Here is a 22754-nt window from a genome sequence, read left to right on the forward strand (position 1 = left end):
ATGTTCGCTGGTGCCCTCTAGTTGATCACCGTTAAGCAGCTATGAAGAAACACACACACCACTCTCTTCGTAGAACGATGGCAAAGTTCCTAATTCATAACAGTTGAGCAGTTAACTCGTAACATAAGATGTGGGATAATGAAACATTAAATCTAGAGTCTGTTTTAGTTCACAAGGTTTTATTATTCATTTTGAAAATGAATAGAGGAAAAAAACATTAAGAAAATGGGGGAAAAGTCTAAAACACAAGATAATGAGACACGTCTACATTTGTCCAAGAAGAAAGAAATACTTAAAAGTTAACTGACTGGAAACCAAAGATGTTTCACGAATTTTACAGAAGCTCCTGCTTTTAAGTAGCTCAAAACAAAACCAGGCACCCAGAAGTCATCAGGTTTCAGCCAGCATCGTACATTTGACAACCTTCTGTCATGGTGGTCTATGCTAGTCAGGTCTGAATCGAGGATCCTCAGATAATTATAAAACAAAGCTAATCTCCAAAGCAGACACTGTTTCAAATTGCACAGACATGGCTATCAATCCAGAGACTACAGGTTGAGTTTCAGAAGAAATTATTTCCATCAGCACTCCTGGTTTTGGTAATTCCACACCTGTTAAATGTACTATCAGCAGAACAACTGATTTTTTTTTTTTTTTAAGAAAATGGAACTTCCTTACTCTAAATTGGAACCTATGCTTACTCTAGATTGGAACCTATGCTATCATTATAATTATTTAAACCTATGAGGTTATTTTCTGCTACAACACAATTAAACACACCACTGCTCAAAATTCAGGACTGCTAAAAACCATGTTAGAGAACACTTGCTAATCTTTATCTTTTAGAAATGTCAAATAACATAATTACCTGGTCACTAAATTAAAAACAGATTATTTAATTATATAAAAATAAGGGGGGCATACACCAAAGAAAATGTGGCAAAAACCTGCCTTTTCAACAGGAGGCTCCCTAGAAGCCATACTTAAATCCATTGTCTATGTTACTATTGGAATCTCATGATGATAAGTACTTTTACATGTTGTGACTATTTAGAAAAATGGGAAAATACATCCCTAGTTCACTATTCTGTGCCCAGCCTAGGACAGATGTATAATATTTAGACCATAAGGTTAAGTTTTCCCTTTTCAGTTCAGTTCAGTTCAGTTCAGTCGTTCAGCCGTGTCTGACTCTTTGCGACCCCATGAATCGCAGCATGCCAGGCCTCCCTGTCCATCACCAATTCCTGGAGTTTACCCAAACTCATGTCCATCGAGTCGGTGATGCCATCCAGCCATCTCATCCTCTGTAGTCCCCTTCTCCTCCTGCCCCCAGTACCTCCCAGCATCAGGGTCTTAATCTTAGTATTATGACAGGATTCTGTTTGATTTTTCATTTTTTAAATTACATTCCTAAAAGATGTCATTGTTTTACAGCAGCCTGGAGAAGGGAATGGCAACCCATTCCAGTATTCCATTCCAGTATTCTTGCCTAGAGAATTCCATGCACAGAGGAGCCTGGTGAGCTATAGTCCATGGGGTCACAAAGAGTAGGACACAAATGAGTGACTAACACTTTTCCACTTGCCAAATAAACTGCTTTCTGGATATTTTATGGGCTTGTGGTCTATTAAGTCATTTTCTTCACCCCTTCCCATCCTGCGGTTCATCTGCTTAAGGATGAATGCTCACACATACAAACACACAAAACACAGACCACATACACAATCAACAAACACACAGCACACACTCATGCACAACTTTTCCACATAGCAGATCTCCTTTACTTTAAAGAGGCCATTCACCAAGCACCCGAATACGAGGACCATCTTTAATTGCTCCTTACCCTCAGCTTTAATCACTGAAACCTGACAGTTTTACCAAGTTGCTTCTCTCTCATCAATCTTCTAACGCCACCGCTATGATCTTAGTTCTAGCCATCAACATTCCTTCACTTACGTAAATCTTACAAGATTACAAATAAATAATACAGGAACTATCATAGGTTCTCCCTTTCCTCTCAAAGCAAGGCTCTGCATGATTACAGTGGAGTTTACGAAACAGAAATCTGACTATGGCACCCTCTGGAGAAGGAAATGGCAACCCACTCCAGTACCTTTGCCTGGAAAATCCCATGGACAGAGGAGCCGGTAGGCTACAGTCCATGCGGTCAGTCCATGGGGTCGCAAAGAGTCGGACACGATTGAGCGACTTCACTTTCACTTTCATGGCACTCATTGCATAGAACCCTTCAATGGCTCCTGGATGCATCACGTGGTCTTGGGCCACACATCATCCTTCACTGTCATAATTATTCTTTATGACCTGAACTCTGTTTGACTTAAACTCCCTACGGTCAGAGACAGGGCTGCATTGATTGCTGTACCTCCTGCTCCCAACAGAGTGACTGCCTGGCACGCTTGCTGAACTGAAGTGGACTGAATGATAAGACAGTGCATTGAGAATGTTAACTCCTGATGTAATCCAACTAGGCTACGTAGAAAGATAGCATACTAGAGCAAAAGAGCGTTCTCTTTGAAATCAAAGAAAACTGGTGTCAATCCATAGCCCTATCACATCTTAGGCAATTACATAACCTCTTGAACCTTAGACTCCCAGTATAAAACATGGTGTGGGGATAAAATAAAGTAACACAGATTATGTGCCTACTGCTTATTGAGAAGGTGCTCAGTACATGGTAGCTATTATTATGTCTCAGGTAGAAATGTATACCAGGACAATTTCATTTCCAGTGTGAAATTATACATGCACATATCAGACACCAAAATTATCTCTATCAGTGACAAATACATATTTATATATCTATACTGTCCAATATAGTGGCCACCAGTCTTAGGTGGCTATTGGTACTTGGAATTTGGTTAGTGTGACTGAAGAACTGATTTTTAAATTGTAATTAATTTTAATTGAAAGTAAATAGCCCTGTGAGATTAGTGGTGGTGGTGGTTTAGTTGCTAAGTAGTGTCCGACTTTTGCAACCCCATGGACTGTAGCTCACCAGGCTCCTCTGTCCATGGAATTCTCCAGGCAAGAATACTGGAATGGGTTGCCATTTCCTTCTCCAGGGGATCTTACCAACTCAGAGATCGAACTGGGGTCTCCTGCATTGCAGAAAGACGCTTTACCAACTGAGCCATCGGGGAAGCCCCTATGATACTAGAGGACTACTTTCAGTTCAGTTCAGTTCAGTCACTCAGTCATGTCCGACTCTTTGCGACCCCATGAATTGCAGCAGAGGCCTCCCTGTTCATTACCAACTCCCAGAGTTCACTCAGACTCACGTCCATAGAGTCGGTGATGCCATCTAACCGTCTCATCCTCGGCCGTCCCCTTCTCCTCCTGCCCCCAATCCTTCCCAGCATCAGAGTCTTTTCCAATGAGTCAACTCTTTGCATGAGGTGGCCAAAGTACTGGAGTTTCAGCTTTAGCATCACTCCTTCCAAAGAAATCCCAGGGTTGATCTCCTTCAGAATGGACTGGTTGGATCTCCTTGCAGTCCAAGGGACTCTGAAGAGTCTTCTCCAACACCACAGTTCAAAAGCATCAATTCTTCAGCACTCAGCCTTCTTCACAGTCCAGCTCTCACATCCATACATGACCACAGGAAAAACCATAGCCTTGACTACATGGACCTTAGTTGGCAAAGTAATGTCTCTGCTTTTCAATATGCTATCTAGGTTGGTCATAACTTTCCTTCCAAGAAGTAAGCATCTTTTAATTTCATGGCTACAATCACCATCTGCAGTGATTTTGGAGCCCCCAAAAATAAAGTCTGACACTGTTTCCACTGTTTCCCCATCTATTTCCCATGAAGTGATGGGACCAGATGCCATGATCTTCGTTTTCTGAATGTTGAGCTTTAAGCCAACTTTTTCACTCTCCTCTTTCACTTTCATCAAGAGGCTTTTTAGTTCCTCTTCACTTTCTGCCATAAGGGTGGTGTCATCTGCATATCTGAGGCTATTGATATTTCTCCCGGCAATCTTGATTCCAGCTTGTGTTTCTTCCAGCCCAGTGTTTCTCATGATGTACTAAATAAGCAGGATGACAATATACAGCCTTGATGTACTCCTTTTCCTACTTGGAACCAATCTGTTGTTCCATGTCCAGTTCTAACTGTTGCTTCCTGACCTGCATACAGATTTCTCAAGAGGCAGGTTAGGTGGTCTGGTATTGCCATCTCTTTCAGAATTTTCCACAGTTTATTGTGATCCACACAGTCAAAGGCTTTGGCATAGTCAATAAGGCAGAAATAGATGTTTTTCTGGAACTCTCTTGCTTTTTCCATGATCCAGCAGATGTTGGCAATTTGATCTCTGGTTCCTCTGCCTTTTCTAAAACCAGCTTGAACATCAGGGAGTTCACAGCTCACGTATTGCTGAAGCCTGGCTTGGAGAATTTTGAGCATTACTTTACTAGCATGTGAGATGAGTGCAATTGTGCAGTAGTTTGAGCATTCTTTGGCATTGCCTTTCTTAGGGATTGGAATGAAAACTGACCTTTTCCAGTCTTGTGGCCACTGCTGAGTTTTCCAGATTTGCTGGCATATTGAGTGCAGCACTTTCACAGCATCATCTTTCAGGATTTGAAAGAGCTCAACTGGAATTCCATCACCTCCACTAGCTTTGTTTGTAGTGATGCTTTCTAAGGCCCACTTGACTTCACATTCCAGGATGTCTGGCTCTAGATGAGTGATCACACCATTGTGATTATCTGGGTCATGAAGATCTTTTTTGTACAGTTCTTCTGTGTATTCTTGCCACCTCTTCTTAATATCTTCTGCTTCTGCAGGTCCATACCATTTCTGTCCTTTATCGAGCCCATCTTTGCATGAAATGTTCCCTTACTGGACAGCAAAGATTTATTTTGACTTTGACATCAGGGTTTCCCCATTTAAGGACCTGTATCCTCCCTTCCCTTCTCAAATCAGTATTTATGCAAGGTTCAAGCATCTGTGTCACTACTTCTCCTTCAGTTAAAGGAATGAGATATATAACAAACTGTTTCCCCAAAGAAATTTAGTCCTGGAGTAGGAGATAATATGACAAGAGTTCCATATAGAATATTCATGCTGAATGAATGACTTTATCAATGAAAGAAACCAATGAAGAATATAGTCTACGAAATAGAATCCCCAACACAACACAAGGAGACAAGTTATGAGTACACAGAATTTGGGACCAGAAGACATTGCTTCAAATCCCAGATCTTCCATTCACATTCCATGAGGTCTTGGGAAAATCTTTTGACCTCTCATTCATCAGATAGTGATAATATTAATTATAACCCACAAATATTCTTTAATAATCAAATGAGATAAATCAGACATAAATATTAGAGCAAACAGTGTAACTGAGAAAGTTGTATAAATAACATTTAAATCTATACCTTCCATATTATTACAGTAGCTAATATCCTATAAAATATGAAACACTATGGATGTCTTGACAAACTGGGCAAATATCTATGGGAAAAGAGTAATAATTAATGGATGACTACACTTCCATTTGGAAGCTACAATAATACTTATTAATTCATTGCAATCTAAAGTTTTTATCTGACACCAAGGTCAGATAATGTTGAAATCTGCTTTTGAATATATGACTTATCTCCTTGATCATATCTCATGTGCTCTCTGGACAGGCTTTGTGGGCCTCAGCAATATTTGGCAATAATCATTCGTTTCTGTGCTTTACAGTTCAATAAGTACTTTCACATATATTCATAAAGTTATCTTTAAGACGACTTAAGATAGCCAGAAAGCAAAGAAGAACTAAAGAGCCTCTTGAAGAAAGTGAAAGACGAGAGTGAAAAAGTTGACTTAAAACTCAACATTCAGAAAACTAAGATCATGGCATCTCATCCCATCACTTCATGGGAAATAGATGGGGAAACAGTGGAAACAGTGTCAGACTTTATTTTGGGGGGCTCCAAAATCACTGCAGATGGTGACTGTAGCCATGAAATTAAAAGACGCTTACTCCTTGGAAGAAAAGTTATGACCAACCTAGATAGCATATTCAAAAGCAGAGACATTACTTTACCAACAAAGGTCCATCTAGTCAAAGCTATGGTTTTTCCAGTGGTTATGTAAGGATGTGAGAGTTGGACAGAAAGCAGAGTGCCGAAGAATTGATGCTTTTGAACTGTGGTGTTGGAGAAGACTCTTCAGAGTCCCTTGGACTGCGAGGAGATCCAACCAGTCCATCCTAAAGGAAATCAGTCCTGAATATTCATTGGAAGGACTGATGCAGAAGCTGAAGCTCCAATCCTTCAGCCACCTCATGCAAAGAGTTGACTCATTTGAAAAGACCCTAATGCTGGGAAAGACTGAAGGCAGGAGGAGAAGGGGATGACAGAGGAAGCGATGGTTAGATGGCATCACCAACTCAATGGACATGAGTCTGAGTAAACTCCAGGAGTTGGTGATGGACAGGGAGGCCTGGCGTACTGCAGTCCATGGGATTACAAATAGTCAGACACGACTGAGCCACTGAACTGAACTGAAGATAGCCAGAGAATTTTATTATTCCCATTTCTCAGAAAGGTAAAGTAATAGTAATGCTAGTAGGTAAAACTGTCAGGTTAATAACTTGAAGTATAGAACTTTTACATATGTCTGGAAATTCATGGTGCTTCAAATTTCCAAAGAAGAATCCAGGTTTTTGTTAATATATCCCACATGACGAATTTTAACAAAATATTAGGTATCACATCATACATATGTCTCATCATCATATATGTGTGTACATATAAATATTAATTTACTATTTTTAAAGTATTTTTTGATGTGGACCATTTTTAAAGTCTTTATCGAATTTGTTAACAATATTGCTTCTGTTATTTTTTCACGTTCTAGCTTTTTGACCACGAGTCATGTGGGATCTTAGCTCCCAACCAGAAATAGAATCTGTGCCCCCTGCATTGGAAGGTGAAGTTTTAACCACTGGACCACCAGAGAAGTCCCTATAATTTACTTTTAATTGATATCAATATAAACATATCACTGAATAGTCTTTAACCGTGTTTCTGTCCACAATCATTTAGCAGAGCCTTACAATACCCTACAAAGAAGGCATGCCAGGTAGGAGAATTCCCATTTCCAGATAAGGAAATGGGGATGTGGAGAGAACTTGACTCTTTACAATGTCTGTGTAGCACGATGAAGAGCAATGATATATGTACTTGGGCTGCGGGTTGAGATCTACTACCAAGCAGCTGAGTGACTTTAGGTAAATCACCCAAATGCTCTGAGACGCACTTTCCTTCTAGGAAAAGTAAAGACTGAGTCACTCACAGATACCACTTAACTGACAAAATTTTATTATTCTTCAACTCAGCGAATTCAGTAGCGTGGCTGACACAAGGCCCCAGATGGTCTAAGTCCTGGCTGGTTCTTCCTCATCCCATACTGTACCACCTCTAAGGAGCTCTCCCTGCTTTTCACAATTGAGGAGTTTATTCCATCTGTTTTTACGTTTATCTTTACAGAGCCTTAGGCCTTGTACAGTCTTTGTTTCCTGGGCTTATGGACAGCCAGTAAAAACATTCCTTTCAAGAAAGGCTGGTGAGACAGACATGTGCATGCACAGGGCTTCTGGAGAAAAGGGCGTGTCCTCCCTTGACCTCCCTTCAATGCATGGCCACGCTTCGGATTTGCGGATAGGAGATGCATTCCCATCTGATGGCTTTTGATGTCATTTTCATTTTTCAAAGAAACAATATAAAATCCACAGTTGATAGGAAAGACAGGCTCTTACGTCCAGGTCCAGGGACAGGGTCACTCAATTGAATGCCATTTAAATGGCCCAATCAAAACCTTGCTACCATGAAGACAGGGTCACATCCAGAAGCTGGAGGTAAGGACTCCAGTGCCCAGATCCACCCAGAACTTCTCTGCTGGAATAAATCAACTTCTTCCTACATCCCTGTTGAGGCAGGTGCCAGAGAAAAAAGCAACCTGACCCCCTGAAGAGTCTCTGGAGCCCAGCAGTAACCTGAGCTGCTGTAGGTTATTTTTTGCTGAGGGCTAGTGGTTCTTAAAGGGACTGAGCTCTGCATGTACATATCCAGACACAGGACGCAAATCAATGAAAAGACCAATGCGATGTGCCTGTCTTCAGCTAAGGTAGTTGATCAGAAGTATGTTCAACAAGAAGGTATGTGAGCAAATATTTTATTGCCCTTTCAAGGGGATCAGTAGTAATGTCCTGTGACATAACATCTTGAATTATAACAGGGGAGTGCTAAATAACAGAGAACTCCACTGGTTTAATGTAGAACAAGAAAGCAGGCATTCCCCAAGGATCTGTCCTCAGTGCCAGACTGCTACTTAAGAAGGGAGGGGGGCCCAAAGATTAGAGCTGGAGATGGCTGCCAGGACTGGGCTCTCCAGTTATCATCCCCCTAAATGCTCACGACAATCCTGACAAGTATAAAAAAGTACAAAGAAGGAAAGTGGTGCTCTACGAGACTTCGGAACACTCTCACAAGTTACGCGATTTACCTGTTAGGTGAGTGCTGGTCTCTTCCAATAGTGTCTATTTGAATGAAGACTGCGAAAGCAAATACTCACCCAACTCATAAAACAATTCTCGTGAAACAACTAGTCCTTTCATTCTCTGTCCCACATCCCTAAACTGGCCAGGGAGGAACAGGAATAATCCAGTAACGAGGAAAGTGGGATCCAGAGTCACAAGTGCAGATCTGGAAACCTGCTCCCCCACCAACTCACTGGGTGACCTTGGGCATGTTAGCTATACGTATGGAGCTTCAGTGGCAATAACAGTAATACTCACATCATCAGGCTGGTTTGGAGATTAAATAAGATACTCATAGGCGTAGTGTACTTGGACTTGTGCCTGGCACATGGAACCCTTCAGTTAAACAGTTGCTATTATTAGTTGCATTAGTATTCGTATTCAGCAAGGGTGTAATTCAAGTTGCCTTGAAATCTGGCCACGTATAATCATGAGAAAAATAACGTATCAGCTAGCTGTCGGGCAGGTAGCTTGCAGACGTAATCTCTGTTGCCCACAACTCTGCCAGGCAAGCGATGCTAACCCCTGTGCCGATGACGGACGTGAGGCTCAGAGGTTTCTTAACCAGCCTGAGTCATAACTAGTAAGTGACACAGCAGGGATTTTAACTCAGGTCTGACTTCAAAGCTTGTACTCCTTCCATCCAACTGAGAAATAGTTGGGGAGCAGTGTGGAAAGAGGAGAGGAGGATCCTCTCGGTCAGTTTTTATGCCACAGCTTGTGAACTATTCCCTTAGGTCAGCCACATAACCTCTCTGTCCCATTTCATCTTCCAGCTGTGATTTTTTTGGGGGGCGGGGAGCAGGATCTGACTTCTGCAGCAAGTCACCCACCTATTATTGATCTACAGGTAATTCTACAGAGAATAATAAAGTTCTCTGTAATCCTATCAAAACTACATTATCCTAAGTGGTCATTTCTGAGCCATTGATCTTTAGAAATCCACAAGCTCTATATAATATAAATCATGCAAAAATACAAATGCCCAACATCTCATAGTTCACAAGCACTGGCTCAATTAATCAAGATACTCAGCAAGGTGCTGGTTTCTTAGGTGAAGAAAGAGAGACACAGGTTAAGTCAATTGCTCACAGTCACATAATCAGGAAATAGCATACTTAGCACTTGAATATCCAGTTTTTCTGATGACCTATCTCTGTTCTGTCCATTTTACTATATCTTTCTCTGGAAGAATACCAGGATGATCTGCTATGCTGACAACTACACTAAGGTATGATCTATTATTAGTATTCCCTTCTGTCCTTCATGCACTAACTTTTACTTACGCTATAAAACACAGTTTCAATTAACATCTATGCTGCTCTCCAACATAGCGTAGAGAAAACCAGTCAACAGGATAACTTCCCAAGGCTGGAGTGGCTGGGGTATAGGGTCATGTTTTACTTGTCCCAATAGAACTTGAAGTGTCTTAGGGATAGGTGTTCAATAATTTCATTGACTAAAGCTCAAGATAAATATTGCTTTATAAAATCATATGTATATTCCTATTTTGAATAATCATTTAAAAAATGTAACTGCTCTGAACAAGAGAATGACAACAGATGTTATGTTTCAGAATAACATTTGTTGAATGTCTACCACATGGCTTGCACTGTCCTAAATGCTTTACATTTACTAACTTATGTATTCCTGGCAACATTTCTAGAGGTAGGCACTGTCATTATCCTATGTTACAGTCAAAGAAACTAAGCCACATTAACTTGCCCAAAGGCATAAAGCTAGGTAGTTGCAGAGCAATAACTTAAACCCAGCAATTCTGGCAACCAGAGTTCAGATCTCATGTAATCTTCACAACAACCCCAGGCAGCAGTGCTCATCATCTTGGAGACTGAAGGTTGTCCTTGATGATTCACTGATAATCAGGAGAAAAATGGGCTTCCCTTGTGGCCCAGCTGGTAAAGAATCTGCCTGCAATGTGGGAGACCTGGGTTCGATCCCTGGATTGAGAGGGTCACCTGGTGAAGGGAAAGGCTACCCACTCCAGTATTCTGCCCTGGAGAATTCCATGGACTGTGTAGTCTATGGGGTTGCAAAGAGCAACATGACTGATCGACTTTCACTTCACAGGAGAAAAATAAAAGAATCCGATTTAATTGTTTAAAATAGCAATCCTGTTCTATGATCAAAATTTACCCCAAGTAATACACCCACCATATTACAATTTAAAAAGTTGTTGGAAAACTAAAATTTATTGCTACATTTTCATGTTAATACTTGAAGTTTGAATTTGTAACCAGTTTGGCTCTCCATGAACAATATCTTTTGACATTTTTTTCCCCACATAATCTTGCATTCTTCACATTGCTTTCCACTTATAATCTTAAAATCATTGTGATTCTATCACCCTTTGAAACCTATCTTTTGAATCATAGAAATTTGTAGAGGGATTTCTTCAGGACTTAAATTCTTATCTCTCTTCTTGCCCTCAAGCTTACCATCTCCTTATCTTTTTCTGTTCTACTTTCCCTTTCTTGTTGTTTATTTTCCTTGTCACATGACTTAGGGTTTTGCCCAGTACTGTAGTCATCTTCCAAAACTAGAAACTCTTCCATAGGATTCTCAAAGTTGAGTGTGCAGACAACCGACATCATTATCTTCTTAGGTGGGTCCCCAAGTCTACATTTTCAGCAAGCTGCCCTGGAAAGTCATACACATACTGGAATACATTATAGGATTTGCACTCTGCCAATTCCTAGATACAGTCCTCCTACTGAAGCCTTTTTCATTTAGCAAAATCTCTTTGCTAGTTTTAGGAAAATGTAAATATCACTGAAACTTCAGCTAAGAGCATCAAACAACATGCAGGTCAAGAAGCAACACTTAAAACTGGACATGGAACAACAAACTGGTTCCAAATCGGGAAAGGTGTATGTCAAGGCTGTATATTGTCACCTTGCTTATTTAATTAATATGTAGAGTACATTATGAGAAATGCTGGGCTGGATGGAGCACAAGCTGGAATCAACATTGCTGGGAGAAATATCAATAACCTGATATGCAGATGACACCACACTTACGGCAGAAAGTGAAGAAGAACTAAAGAGCCTCTTGAAGAAAGTGAAAGAGGAGAGTGAAAAGGTTGGCTTAAAACTCAACATTCAGAAAACTAAGATCATGGCATTGGGTCCCATCACTTCCTGGCAGATAGATGGGGAAACAATGGAAACAGTGACAGACACTATTTTTGGGGGGCTCCAAAATCACTGCAGATGGTAACTGCAGCCATGAAATTAAAAGATGCTTGCTCCTTGAAAGAAAAGCTATGACCAACCTAGACAGCATATTAAAAAGCAGAGACATTACTTTGCCAACAAAGTTTCATCTAGTCAAAGCTATGGTTTTTCCAGTAGTCATATATGGATGAGAGAGTTGAACTATAAAGAAAGCGGAGCACCAAAGAACTGATGCTTTTGAACTGTGGTGCTGGAGAAGACTCTTAAGAGTCCCTTGGACTGCAAGGAGATCCAACCAGTCCATCCTAAAGGAAATCGGTCCTGAATAGTCATTGGAAGGACTGATGCAGAAGCTGAAGCTCCAATCCTTTGGCCACCTGATGCAAAGAGTTGAATCACTTGAAAAGACCCTGATGCTGGGAAAGACTGAAGGTGGGAGGAAAAGGGGACGACAGAGGATGTGATGGTTGGATAGCATCACTGACTCAATGAACATGAGCTTGAGTAAACCCCCAGAGTTGATGATGGACAGGGAAGCCTGGCGTGCTGCAGTCCACAGGGTTGCAAAGAGTCAGACACGACTGAGCGACTGAAGTGAACTAAATGTAAATCAAAGATTTTAGCACACTCTATTATTTACTTCAATGTGTAGCTATGAGGCAACAATACAAATGCGTGCTGAATCAAATGAGGACTCCAAATGAATCAACTGAAGACTCCCAATGTAAGTGCTTAAGATGACATGCCCACCCTGTATTGATGGAGATTGCTGATGCAGTAAGTCTTTATTTTCAGCATTTTACTTAAGTGTAAAACCTGACACTCGAGTCCCTATATTTACCCTCACTATCTAAAATCATTTTTATTGAACCAATTAAAAACCAGTGACTGGTATGGGGGGAAAACACTCAAATGAAACTTAATGAAGTTACTTAATGAAAAATATAAAATATTTATTGACTAATGGTGCCAGTGGTAAAGAATCTGCCTGCCAATAATGCAGGAGATGCAAGAGAGCTCAATCCCTGGGCTGGGAAGTTCCCTTGAAGAAGGAAACGGCAACCCACTCCAGTACTCTTGCCTGAGAAATCCAACAGACTAAGGAGCCTGGTGGGCTATATAGGGAATGGAGTTGCAAAGAGTCAGACACAACTGAGCACACACACGCACGCGTGTGACTAGGAGCACCCCACCCCCACCTTAAAGGGGGAATCCCTGCTCAATTAGCTCAATAATGCACTTTGCTTAATTAAGTGTTTGATCATTTTCCACAACAGCTTACAAGGAGGTCAATAGGACAGGTATTCTAGTCAATCTCATCACATCACCTAACCTGTCACATTCGCACACTATTGTTTTCCAGCCTCACAGAGACCCTCAGTTCCTCAGTCCCTCCCTTCCAGGAGTTCAGGACCTCTTCCTCCCCATCCTCTCTCCTCCCAGCTCTTTCCTCTCCTCCTCCAGGCTCCTTTCACTATCCTGGCTGGATCCCACTGGGAACCACTTTGCCCTTGCCCTTGCCAGCATCCTCCGTCACCTCGCCCTTCGGCGTGCTCAACCCCAAACCCTCCTTTGGATCATGGTCCCTTTGGGTCCTGCAGCCCCTCCTTGGAGTGGCTGAGAAACATCAATTGCTGAGACACAGCTACTTCTGCTGAGCTTTCCGCAGGTCAGGTGAACATAATCACCTCTGAATGTGCAGGTCAGCTCACGCTTCCCCTAGAGGCAGCTCTAAATGTTTCCAGTTTTCTTCACTATCATCCAGTTTTTACGGACAAATGACTTTGCCTTCTCCTTCACAAAAACCCCAAAGAAAATGGAAGGTACGAACTATTCAGTGTAAGTTAGGCTACAAGGGTGGACTGTATAACATGGGGAACATAGCAAATATTTGGTAATAACCATAAGTGGAGTACAACCTTTAAAATTGTATAGAAATAAAAATAAATAATACATTTTAAGTAAAACGATGAGTTTTTCAAGGAGAAATTTCATCCATGTATAGTTTTTCCCATAAACTTAGTAGGAGACCTTCCGATCCCCACTCCTTCTGCCCCACTCAGTCCTTTCTAGAGCTGGGAGCACTCTGGCCGCTCGGGATTCTACTCAGTCATTGGTCATCTTTCCTTTACATCATCCACCTTTCTCTCTCCGGTGGCTCTCTCTTGACAGCAGACACAAATAAGTTCCCATCTATATAAAAATGCTCTTTGGGTCTCCACCTCTATCGATCATCTCACTTCTCCTGTGTACAGCCTACAGAACAAAGTAGAGATAATAATTTGCCCTTTTTTTAAGAATGGGCTTGAGTCAGGAGCTTTACATAGATTCTCTCTTTCGTCCCTCGCCAAAGGGTTTCAAGTCAATAACTACTGTCTCCATTTAAGAGACCAGGAAACTAAGGATCCCGGAGGTTATGTAACTTACCTAAAACTACACAGGTGATAAATCAGAGAAGTACAATTGAAATTCAGGTTCTTTCTGATCCCCAAACCATTTATCCTTCCACAGACCACACATGACCATAGTGACTGTTTTTCTCAAAGGCCTGTTCATCTTCCTGTCCTTCTCTTCCTGGGCAATGCCATCACTATTTACCTTGTAGTCCAGCTAGAGTCCTGAAAACTGCCTTCCCTTTCCCTCATCCTTCACGCTGGCTCAGTGACTAGCACTGTTTTCCAAGCTTGAGAGTCCATCATGTGCTCACTGTTCTGAACATCCCAGCATGAGTTCAAGCCTTCAGTTTCTTTCTTTCGAAGATTACTGTGCGTGCATGCGTGCTCAGTCGCTTTAGTTGTGTCCGACTCTTTGCGACCCTATGGACTGTAACCGCCAAGTCTCCTCTATCCATAGGATTCTCCAGCCAACAATACCGGAGTGGGTAGCCTATCCCTCCTCTACAGAGTCTTCCCGATCTAGGGATCAATCAAACCAGGGTCTCCTGCATTGCAGGTGGATTCTTTACCATCTAAGCTACCACGGAAGCCTGAAGATTATTATAACTGTCTGCAAACTATGTCTTCCAACCCAAGCTTGGGTCCTACCAATTCATTCTCGTGATGCTGTCTGATGATTCCTGGTAAAAATGCAAATCTGAATGTGTCTCTCCTCCTTGCCTACAGGATAAAGCTCCAACATGGCAACATGGTATACCATCCTTGACCTGGTCCCTGCCAAAATTTCCAGATCTTTCCCTCGTGACACCCACTCCTCCTCTTCCTAACCCTGTAGTCCAGCCATACGAAGATTTACTTGTTGGTTTTATGTCTTTGGGTCTCTGCATGCCAGGGCTCTGTCTTCCTGGAATGCCTTTCCTTGTGCTGTCTTCCAGGCAAACTGCCATTCAGCTTAAAAGATGCAGCCCTGGCATTTACTCCCCTGTCAAGCCCCCTGCAGAGCTGACTGATTCCTTTTTATGTCACAGCTAGGTTTTGTGCATTTTCTCTTCTAGCCCATTTCACCACCTATTGGAATATTTTACAGTCTGCACTTTCTTTCTAGAACATTAGCTCCTCAGGGGCAGATACATGTCTGTTCTGTTTTGCATGCTTAAGCCAGCACATAAAAGTAACTCAAAAGCAGTTGCATATGTTAATTAATAAACTAAATGGATGTTATGTGGGTATATGCCTTTGGAGCTGCAAAGCATTTATTTTTTAAGAGTAAAGCCAAAAAGAATGTTCTAGGCAAAAACAATGGGGGAGATAGATTATTTCTTTGTATGAAGAAGTGATAAGTGTGGCCCCAAGTCTAAGCTGAAAACATTTTGCTGCCAAGTCCTCAGGCACATAAAATCCTCAAGCCTCATTCCTCCACCACAGGAGGAGAAGGTGATGACAGAGGATGAGATGGTTGGATGGCACCACCGACTCAATGGACATGAATTTGAGCAAGCTCCAGGAGTCAGTGAAGTACAGGGAAGCCTGGAGTGCTGCAGTCTGTGGGATCGCAAAGAGTCGGACACGACTGAGTGACTGAAAAACAATGAGCAGCCCCATGGAGCTATCCATGATGCTGGGCTCATGATGATGTTCAGGAATGAAAGGAAAAGAGTTAAAGATCTGTATTGAAGAAGGTGTTAGCTGGATTCCCTAATCTCTGAACCTAGTGCGGATAACTATCCAAATTCGACCTCAAATTTCAAGTGGCACAGAAATGGTCTAAGGCTTATTAGAGAATATTCTCAGAGTTATACAGAGCATTTGACTTATCCCACAGATTGGCTAAATTGAATCAAAGCAAAAATAAACATTTTCCAGACTGTTCCATCATTTCCGAAACACAGGGCAGGGACATGGACATACGATTAATAGTTCACTTGTGAAGTTACCTCTTCAAGGATGAAACTAACCAAGAGACTGGGGCGGTTGCGGGGGGCGTTGTGGGGTGGAGGGTAGGGAACTGATGCAGATGAGTGTGTCCGTGAGGCATGAGTGAGAGAAGGGACTTGAAGTTTCAGAATTGAGACAGATGGCAGTAACTGTGGGCAGGGAGACTTCATTCACCAATCACTCCATACTGCCCCTGGGTCCTTATGCAGAAGACAGGACACCAGCTGCACCAGAAAGCACCCCTCCCCACAAAGGGGGAAGCTGATTACAGCTTTCACGAGCCCCCATGTGAAGACTGCGACTCAAAAGCTTTCCCTAGAAAAGGACGGTGGACAGAAGCAGCCAAGGATCCCTAGAGACACACAGAAAAGCAATAACTCTGTCGACATTCCAAAAAGAGAAAGGGAGAGGGGCATTTCCCTTCCAGCTGCATTCTTTCATTGCCTTTTCTTGCTTCTTTTCTGAGGAGAGAAGGGAGGTGGGTGATGGCAGTGAGACCATGTAAGAGACCAGAGGGCAGCGGACATGAACTTCTATCTGGCTTCCCTGCACAAAGGCCTTATTATAAAACACACATAAAAATGTGTGGGCAAGACTTGGAGGGTTGGGCCCCGTATCCCTCCTCCCCCAAACTCACTCCCAAGCCCATGCTTTGAATGCATTTGTGTACACACACCCTCCGACAGAACAGGTTCTTCATGTTGCCATGGAGCTGAGAAATCACACTGCTTTTACACTTCCAGCAGCAGAGGTAAGAATCACTACATGATGTTAACTCTGGTTGTATTCCTGATTTTTAGTTGCTTCTCTTCCTGTTCTCATGAACTTGATTTTTTTCTTTTTTTTTTAGCTTATTCTTTGTAAGATTGCTGCAAACTGGAAGCTGCTGGCAAACTGATGCTTGCTTTTATCAGCTCAGCATGCAGAAAGTAGAGCACATTTGTGACTGGGAGCTTCCTTCTCCCTTCCAGCAGAGTTTATGACCTTATTGTATCTTAGGGGAGTTGATCAGAAATGCAAACTAGAAATCAACACTTATTTAGTAAATATTCTGTGAAACACATAAAACCTCCTGTAACCAGTAGCTGCTTTTTCTGACAAGATAAATCTGATTATTTCTACTCCAATGGGTACTTCTCAATAGGACTCAACAATCAAAATCATATGAATAAAAATTTTGTAGATACAGATAGCCTTCTGCAAGGTCCCCTTGGGTTTCATTTCAAAGCTCAGCTATTACCTTACTGTGTAAAAATCAAATAAAAGAATCTAAAAGAGGAACACAACATGATTTGCTAATGCAACCTCAATATTTATGCCACCCCTCCTTTTGGAGTTTTGCATCTCACAAGAAATGGTGATTTGACTCCTACAAAATCAAGTGCCACGGAGTTCAAGAAAATCATTTTGATTTCCTACCTGGAAATCTGCTTTCGGTCTTAGTCACACATCCTCACGGTCTTGAGTCTCAGTTTCTCAGGTAAGTTCGCCAATCTGCTGACAAGAAGTTTCGTGTTACGACTTCTCCTTCCACAGTGCACACATTAAGACTTAACTATGAAAATGACCGTTAAGTACTAACCAGAGCAGCAAAACTAAATCTATTGGTTTGAAGAAAGAATGTAAATACATGGAGGTGGGAGAGGCCAAAATGTCAGGTGATGAATGTGGCACCAAGCTACGTATGCAGGATATCAGATGGCTAAGCAAAATTCAGTTTTAAAAGTTTAAAATCAGCTTGCCAGCAACAAAATAAAGAGTGATTGGCATTGATGATAACCCAAAAAATAAATACCCATGCCTCCATACCAAAAATAAATAAATCATGTAGGTACTTTCTCCCTCTAAGCTTAATTATTCTCCCTTTAATGTGGGCTGACTTCCAATAAACAGAATATGGAAAGAAAAAAGTTGTAACTTTACAGTGGAAAGCCTAGCAGACTATCCCTTAACTAAGTGATCAAGGTTAGCACCACTGGTGACCAGTTAAGTTGACAGGACACATCTGATATACAATGCAATGAGGAGGTCACCTCCTGCAGTCTTCCTCTCCAAACCCATCATCCCAGCCCACAAAATTTCTGGCTCAATACTGTTAGAAAATATCCATCCCTTCAGAAACAAGTGGAGTATGCCATGGTATGCTACACTGTTATTATATATCATATTGCATTTGTATTCTGTAGATTATATTAAATCTTTTAAAAGTGAGCACCCAATTAATACCAAATGAAGTTTTCAGGAAACCCAGACAAGTCTTTAAAACCATTAACCAAGCGCTCAAATGGACTAGCCTTTTTTAGGTAGTCATTTTGTTTAAATAGTCATTTTCCCTTTTCTTTAATTCTACTGTTTCCACAGCACGTCAGAATGACATCTCCAAAGGCTGGAGACCTCAGGTTTTTCCTCGCCACAAATAGTATGTATATTTTCACTATGACTAGCAACAACGTGCCTGTTATTGGTGATCCTGGTAATTATTTAAATAGGCTGACTCTACATTGATCTTAATGGCACAATACTGTTGACAGCTCAATGTTAGCCAGTCACAGGGCCTAGTAAGCACCCTAGCCAGACGCCCCAGGCTGCTTGTGGATAGGCATTCCCCAGCCTCTTGGCTGGGTGACAGCAACCACAACAGCCCACAAGCCGGGTGGAGAACCGATGAATAAAATGATAAATATTTGTGATGAAACAGGATGTTGGGGAGCGGGAGAGGGGATGGAATATCTCAACAACTGAACTACTGAAGCTACTTTAGAAATTTAACAGTATTCCCTTGTTGTACAACTGGGAGCAGTACACAGATAGATCTTTTCTCTTGTGTTTTCCTCTTCATTGTAAATAATTTACAGAATTACTACTGTACAATACAACATCCACCCAGGCACAGGATTTAAGACTTTGAGCCACTCAACTATAAGTGCTGTACACTGAATGAATGCTTCAAATTGTCCTTTGAAAATGATTCAAACAATGATGTGAAATATAACTTTTTTCAGGCCAGAAAACACTTTTAATAGATTGTTCCTTACTATTGATTGAATATATAAACGATTATTTAATAAGTTCAATCTCTCATTTATGACACTTAGTAGTACCAACAATAGTGATAATTTACAGGCTCGGGGGCATTCTTGTCAAGAGTAAATACAAGAAATTCTGAAATAAAATAGTGCTTCATTTATAGAGTGCTAAGACTGAGATACTTCACTTATACGGAGTCTCCATACTCAAGGAGATGACTCAAGTGATTCCATTTACTCACATATTGATTCTGATAGCCAACACCAATTAAAAGAACAAAACAAGAGAGAGCTCAACTATGGGGGGAACACTTTGGGGCTTGCTTTGTCAAGATAGTGTTATCAACTAACAATACCTTCTTAGAGTTCACAGTATTCTCTCTTTCATCTATTCTAAGAGAGGAGTGAAAACTCCTCTCTTGCTTTCTTGCTGATTATTCCATCAAAAAAGTTAAAAAATTGCCCAAACTAAAGCACATCTCTGTGACAATTTGCTACTTCAAATGAGTCTCTGAGCATCTCGTTCACTGATTGGTCATTTTGTTACACAATAAGGAAACGGGATAACGGCTGGCTGCTGGGGAATGAGGAGAGAAGCAAGAATGGAGCAAGACGTACAAGCTCTGAAGACTAGATATAAATATAAGCACTTATATCAATACAAAACGTGAGCTTCTCGCAGTTTTTAGACTTACAATATCAATTCGTCCTGCTAGGATTTCAACTGATGTATTCGGCAAGTACCTCAAAATGCTGAATTAGGAAATTAGAGAGATGAGTTCGAAGACACGTTCTACTATTGTTTTCCATCTGTTATACTAATCATTCCCAAATATGATTTATCAATCCTTTTTATGCCAGAATATCCCTTTGATTCTCCTTAAAAATAATGCCATGGAAAACTTAGTAATTAACATTTGAAAATAATACTGGAGTTGAAGGTCACAGCGTCACATATACTTTCCCTCAATAATAGGTATATTTCTGTAAATCTATTGTTCAGCATGGGCAATGGGACAGCAAACTTAAAATGAAAAAATAAAACCTATGAGAAAATACAGTAGGTGCAGGATCAGAGATGAATGTCCTATTTCATTCCAAACACTATCAGAACTGTCAAAGTTCCCTTTAGTGTACTTAGATCTAAATAATAACTCACTATTGATATTAGTTCCTATCCTCTTTGTGAATGAAAATAAGACAACCCCAAGAAACTGATCATGTGATTAGAGAGGATAAATTGCCCTTTCTTACCCCACAAAAGAAGAAGAAAGTTCCACAGTAAGAACATCTTTACCAATACTGAAGATATTAAAAATGTGAAACCAAACCTACAATATTCTATAAGCATAATTTATTACTCATTTGTTCTCATCTGTCAATCCTAACTTGCCTCAAACTTCATTCTTAGTCTTTCTAATTGAACTGGTTCAATTTCACATCCCGCCCCATTATTTATCAGTTAAGTAACCATGGGCAAACTGTGGTTTTCATATCTACTGACCCAGGATAAGAGTAGGCTGATATATCATAAACACACAACTGGCATGACTCATTCTCCTCCATGACACATTAAAACTGACTTAATTACTGTTTTGATGATTTTGTTTGCCCATTATTACATAATATTTTGTTGTTGTTGTTCCTATTGCCATTTTCTTAATTGTTTGGGGTTTGATTTTGTAGATCTTTTTCTTCTCTTGTATTTCTTGACTGTATAAGTCCTTTTAACATTTGTGTAAAGCTGGTTTGGTGGTACTGAATTCTCTTTAACTTTTGCTTGTCTGAAAAGCTGTTGATTTCTCCATCAATTTTGAATGAGATCCTTGCTGGGTAGAGTAATCTTGGCTGTAGATTTTTCCCTTTCAGTATATATATCCTGCCATTCCCTTCTGGCCTGCAGAGTTTCTGCAGAAAGATCAGCTGTTAAACGTATGGGGTTTCCCTTGTATGTTACTTGTTGCTTTTCCCTTGCTGCTGTTAATATTCTCTCTTTGTGTTTAATCTTTGTTAGTTTGATTAGTATGTGTCTTGGCATGTTTCTCCTTGGATTTATCCTGTGTGGGACTCTGCGCCTCTTGGACTTGATTGACTATTTCCTCTTCCGTGTTGGGGAAATTTTCAACTATAATCTCTTCAAAAATTTTCTCATACTCTTTCTTTTTCTCTTCTTCTGGGACCCCTATAATTCGAATGTTGGTGTTGTTTGATATTGTCCCAGAGGTCTCTGAGACTATCCTCAGTTCTTTTCATTCTTTTTACTTTATTCTGCTCTTCAGAAGTTATTTCCACCATTTTATCTTCCAGTTCACTGATTCGTTCTTCTGCTTCAGATATTATGTTATTGATTCCTTCCAGAGATTTTTAATTTCAGTAATTGTTTTGTTCATCTCTGTATGTTTATTATTTAATTCTTCTAGGTCTTTGTTAATTGATTCCTGCATTTTCTCCATTCTGTTTTCAAGGTTTTTTGTCATCTTTACTGTCATTATTCTGAATTCTTTTTCAGGTAGTTTGCCTATTTCTTCTTCACTTATTTGAACTTCTGTGTTTTTAGTTTGTTTCTTCATTTGTGCAGTATTTCTCTGCTTTTTCATTATTATTATTTTTTAATTTATTGTATTTGAGGTATCCTTTTCCCAGGCTTCAAGGCTGAATTCTTTCTTCCTTTTGGTTTCTGCCCCCCTAAGGTTGGTGCAGTGGTTTGTGTAAGCTTCATACAGGGTGAGATTTCTGCTGTTTTTTTTTTAATTATATAATACATTTGATATAAAAATTTATCTTCTAAAGTTAATTAAACGAAACAACATTTCATTAGCTTTTAAAAATCTTCCTCCTTGTATGAAATAATGGGAGATATATTGAACTTCTATTTCTAAATCAGTTGAGAAATATACTGCTCAACTACTATCCATAATCTAAATATTTACCAGATTACTGAGATTATTTTTAAATGAATACAAGATGAATTAAACCAATGAAAAGAAAATGATGAAATGCTTTATAAATCCTAAAGTATACCCCAGTTACACAATAGGATCTGAGCCTCAAAAGAAGAATACTAACAACAAGGCACAATTTAGATAATTAATAAGAGGCCACTAGAGGATTCCCTGGTGGTCCAGTAGTTAGCTTTCACTGCTGAGGGTCCAGGTTCAATCACTGACTGGGGAAACTAATATCCTGCAAGTAGGGCAGTGCAGCCAAAAATTAATTAATTAATTTTTTTAAAAAATGAAGAAAAAGTTTTTAGAAACTGATAAAGTGATTCTCGCAAAGGACCAATGATCTGAAGAAACATTTCTGAATTATATTTAAATTTTAATATTAAGACATTGGAAGAATGTGTCATAAATGCTCAAAAACATATGGAAAAACTGGTTTCTAAACAGAGTATTTTTAAAGTGTTTTATAAATATGATACAATTTTTTGCTATTAAAATCTGAAGTTAAATATATTTCTTTATTTACCAGTCCTTCACTATATTCAGGCCTTAAATGTAATTTTCATCTACCTTCTAAACGCTCATCTGTAAATCTACATTTATCTATGGATATAAGAAATATGATTTGTTAGATACTCTAAGTATTAAAAATAACTGATAAATGCCCTCTTGCTGATCATTGTACGATTCTAAAATATAC

General features: G+C 40.2%; 1 protein-coding gene across 4 annotated transcripts in view; it reads right to left on the reverse strand.

Moving 5' to 3' along the window:
- Window positions 1-22754, reverse strand: part of HIVEP2 (HIVEP zinc finger 2) — a 216907-nt gene that overhangs the window by 151122 nt on the left and 43031 nt on the right. For 2 of the 4 annotated variants that reach the window (XM_040238591.1, XM_040238592.1), the window contains exon 2: window positions 17503-17577. The gene's annotated coding sequence lies outside the window, so the exon portion shown is untranslated. Of the gene's footprint in view, window positions 1-17502; window positions 20805-22754 lie in introns of those variants that run through there. The other 2 variants (XM_040238590.1, XM_040238593.1) reach the window with 1 other exon arrangement.

This window comes from Oryx dammah, unplaced genomic scaffold (assembly GCF_014754425.2).
Source record: "Oryx dammah isolate SB20612 unplaced genomic scaffold, SCBI_Odam_1.1 HiC_scaffold_4, whole genome shotgun sequence".
NCBI classification, from domain to species: domain Eukaryota; kingdom Metazoa; phylum Chordata; class Mammalia; order Artiodactyla; family Bovidae; genus Oryx; species Oryx dammah.